At 32.5% G+C, this 4,781-nt stretch overlaps 1 non-coding gene across 1 annotated transcript; it reads right to left on the reverse strand.

The window, feature by feature from the left end:
- Positions 1–2,134: 2,134 nt before the first annotated feature.
- Trnae-cuc (transfer RNA glutamic acid (anticodon CUC)) lies at positions 2,135–2,206 on the reverse strand. Its single transcript has one exon. It is a non-coding gene; the product is annotated as a tRNA-Glu (tRNA).
- Positions 2,207–4,781: the final 2,575 nt, after the last annotated feature.

Raw genomic sequence — 4,781 nt, forward strand, 5'->3', positions numbered from 1 at the left:
TTATCAGCGATTGCAAACTAACTAACCAAAATGCAAAAAATTCAATAATTAAAGATGTTTAAAGGGGTGCGCAGTATCTAACTCAAAGCCCTAGTAAACCCATCCCCCTTATTGGAAACACTCAAGGGAAGCACGGAATCAAATTATTGTCAGTATATTTGGGAGAGGTTCTTTTCGTTTTATTTTTCAATATTTTCAGCAGATTATTATTGATTTGACACTTAGCTACCAGATTTTTAGGGGTCTCTCTATTTCTAATATAACGTAAGTATATCTATATGTTTGTGGTGGTTTCACGATGAAATTTCCTATAATTAATATTAATTATTAATGTCATTATTTTAAGTAAATATAATATCTAGGTTTGGATATGAATTCCTAAACTAATTTTACTCTAAATAATTTAGGTGACTGAAATAGGAATCTCATTAGTCACTGAGCAAATATATTAAAATTCCATGTGAATCTTTAATTTTCTGAATAGTAAAAATGTGATCCACAATGGTCGATTTGCTGCTAATATTCATTTTCGATGAATATTTAACAGAAAAGCGACCGCATGTGGCTAATTTTAATCACATCATTACATTTTCAATAATCACGTGATTAAATTTTTACCATTTAAAATTTATACATATTGTAAACACATTCTGTTTACATTAAACGAGACCGAAGTTCCTTTTAGTGATGTCACATGACGGCGGGCGGTGATATTTTCCAAAATAAAAAAAATGGCCACATCGTTACAAAGAAAATCATTTAATTTATTAAATAAAAATTAGGTATAAAGTTATCATTAAAAAGAGAGATATAAAAACACGCATGAGTACGATGAAAATACAATACCTGAAATGTCGAAGCAGTCGGTCCAGAGGTTATTTAGATTATCGGATACAAACATACCAAGAGTTTCATTTTTACACACACACACACACACACACACACACACACACACACACACACACACACAAACACACACACACACACACACATATATATATATATATATATATATATATATATATAGAGAGAGAGAGAGAGAGAGAGAGAGAGAGAGTTTCATTTATATTAGTCCTCGCGCGAAAGCGCAGGGCACAAAATGTTTTAAATAATAATAATAATAATAATAATAATAATAATAATAATAATAATAATAATAATAATAATAATAATAATAATAATAATAAAGTCTTTCGCTAGCGAGGACTACTATTGTGCGTAGCCAGTTATACACTCCTTTTGAAGTTTTCACCTCTATTTTTCTCGTTATCTACTGAATATTTTTAATGAAACCTATATGAAATATGTTCCTTATTAAATTGTAAAGATTTTCTATTCTGAAAGAAGTTTTTAAAAATTTAATCTAAAAAAGTTATTTTAAAGTTTTTGTTAAAAAAATTCAGATTTTCTCATTATTCAGACATGTATGACAAAGAGGAAGTTGCAAAAAAAGAGTTGTAGTGTGAGGAGAATTACAAACTGAAACAGAGAAAATATTCAGACCTTTAATAATACAAAGAGGGGGTTGCAAAAATGAGGTATGGTGTGAGGAGAAATACAATCTGAAATAGAGAGTAGGAGAGTTTTTATAAATACATACAAAACTACATTCATCTTTTTTTTAAAGCTAAATTAATAAATTAAATAAAATATGATCTTAAAAAGATACGATACAAGTTAGAAAAGCATTTCATCCAAGGCATGAAAATTGTTAAAAAAAATGTTTTTACTGCAGGATTTAAAAATAAAGGTACAAGATTCAATTTGAAATTTATTTATCTTCAAAGTGCACTTGTATACATTTTACAAAGTAAGGTATTAAATTTTTATACCTTACTTTGTAAAATGTATAAAAGTACACTTTGAAGATAAATAAATTTCAAATTGAATCTTGTACCTTTATTTTTAAAGCCTGCAGTAAAAACATTTTGTTTAACAATTTTCATGCCCTGGATGAAACGCTTTTCTAACTTGTATATATATATATATATATATATATATATATATATATATATATATAGAGAGAGAGAGAGAGAGAGAGAGAGAGAGAGAACGAAGGAAGACGTTAAGGTCACAATCATCACATAGAACCACTGCAACACGAAATTACAAAATTAATTCGGCGAAAAAATCTTTCCCAAGCGGGGAATCGAACCCCGGCCGCCGCGGTGAGAGCGCGGAATCCTAACCACTAGACCACTTGGGAATAGCTGCTTATCGCTAAACTTAATATCACTCTTATTTATCGCTTATTACACCCATTTCTTTGTGTCAGTGAACGATTAAAACCGCATGATTTACTCATAGCAATGTCATGTTACTAAACGTCTAACCCGACTCATTGTTCACTAAACAGACACATTTTTGCATTAGATGTTTTAACATTTTATTATGCAATCATTACTACCCATCTGTTAATCATAATTTATTTTCGTTTTCTTTTCAGCATTCACTTTCCTTTTCACCGATCATTTTTCTTGTTCGTCTTCTATCGCTGTTTTAAAAATGTAGAGATAAACAAACGCACACAGATAGATAGATAGATAGATAGATAGATAGAGATAGATAGATAGATAGATAGATAGATAGAGAGAGAGAGAGAGAGAGAGAGAGAGAGAGAGACAGAGACAGAGACAGAGACAGAGAAGGCGAAAGAGAGAGAGAGAGGCGGGGAGAATAGAGAGATTAGCATTTACTGATATATACAAGAGTATGACATTTTCATTTCTAAATGTAGAGATGAACACACGCATATATATATATATATATATATATATATATATATATATATATATATATATATAATACGAGCAAACAGTTAATAAAGCATGTTAAAAAACACTTTGAAATAAGTTTTTTTTTTTTACAAGGGTGTCACCACTTATCAAGGCCCAGAGGCCACTCGAGGATAAGGGTTAATAGGTATACATTAGTCATTGTGATTTTAGCATAGTAAACAGTGTAACTTGGATTACTTAGGGGGACGATTCAATTAGAACTTGTTCACATTGGGCTTTTTCTTTTTTTTTCATAGGTATCAACTCATTATCAAGGCCAAGAGGCCACTCAAGGATAAGGGTTAAAGAGTGTACAGTAGAAATTGGACAATATAATAATCATTAGTAATGAAAATTTGTTAAATTTGATAACTTATATGGAACGGCTCATCAAGAACTTATTTACGTTAGACTTGAACACAACCATATTGTAGTCAGCCGGAAAGCAGGAAAACGGAAGACAATTCAACAGGCGTGCAGTTCTAATAAAAAAGCTTTGTTCATGGAATCTACGTTTAGGTTTAGGCACAGATAAAGAGTGGGGGGAATTATTGATAGTGTGTACAGCTAGACGAGTGTTTCTTGTGAAAGTTTTGCGAGGGGGACCATAGATTGAAGCTCAGTCGAACACGTTCCATGAAAATAACGATACATCAGAGACAAACTCGCAACATCTCTTCTGTGAGATAGAGGTTGCAAGGAAGAGAAAAGGACATCTCCTACGAGGCTACGAAGTCTATTTTGAACTCCATCAAGGCAGGCCAAGTCCTTTCTAGCAGCTCCTGCCCAGATGTGGCAACAGTATTCCATCCTTGGACGTACCTGGCTCTTATATAGATAGAGAATTGCATCAGCAGTGAGATATCTACTGGATCGATAGAAAGATCCCACCATTTTTCCAGCGGCTTTGGCAACAGATTTGATGTACGTGTTCCATTTAAGATCAGGAGTAATGGTCAAGCCCAGAAGCTTGTCAAAACTTGAGGCCTCCTGAAGACGAGAGCCATTCATTTCAATTGATGCCAGATGTGGATCAGAATGTTGATGATGTAAAGAGAGAAGCTTGGTTTTAGATGCATTAAAAGTAACCAGCCACTCCTTTCCCCATTGTACTACATGCTCAAGATCAGAGGAGAGAGAATTGGAGAGAACTTGGTCGTTTACTGTCTTAGATGTGCTACCATAAATGGTAGTGTCGTCAGCATAAATGTCTACAAATGATGTAAGGATGTGATTTGGAAGATCATTAATGTAGATCAGGAAAAGAGTTGGGCCCAGGATGGACCCCTGAGGGACACCGGCATTAATACTGTGGGCTTCTGATTTTTGCCCATCAACTACTACTCTTATGAACCTATCAGAAAGAAATGATTTAATAATTGAGAAGACATTTCCAGCTATACCATAGCTAGAGATCTTATGAAGTAAACCTTTATGCCATACCCTATTCATTTACTCACATAAAATTAATATACGAAAGTACAAATTTATGCGTAAACTTTAAGTATTTACTTCAAAAGTGCTCAATACGTAGGTAGAGCTAATTAGTAAGTTATAAAATATATATGGCGATTAAGCTACATTGAATATTCCGCGTTTCATCACGGCCACCGAGAGTAAGAAGAAGGCCTGTTAACTGAAAAATGTCTGCAGGCAATGTAGGTAAGATTTGTCAGACTGTCAGTACTATATGAGGACAATTTGAAAAAGAGCAATAAAACATTTTTAAAAAGAAAAAGAAACACAGTTCGATTAATACTGAAACTGAACTTTATTCAATATAAAATATAAATATTATCTATGTAAAATTAAGTAATTTTAAAGCAATATTTAATTTAATACTGATAAAACTGAATCATGAATTTAGGGAACAAACAATTAAAGAAACATTAAAGAAATATTTTTTGGCCTTCGGAACAAGATCAGTGTAGTATCTGTTTTGATGCTACATTTTACCTTTTCTGTCTTCGGTCGGTGGAGGAGAAATCTTTCATGACTGAGATT

The sequence above is a fragment of the Euprymna scolopes genome, chromosome 2, assembly GCF_053919585.1.
Source record: "Euprymna scolopes isolate OS-2025 chromosome 2, ASM5391958v1, whole genome shotgun sequence".
NCBI lineage: Eukaryota > Metazoa > Mollusca > Cephalopoda > Sepiida > Sepiolidae > Euprymna > Euprymna scolopes.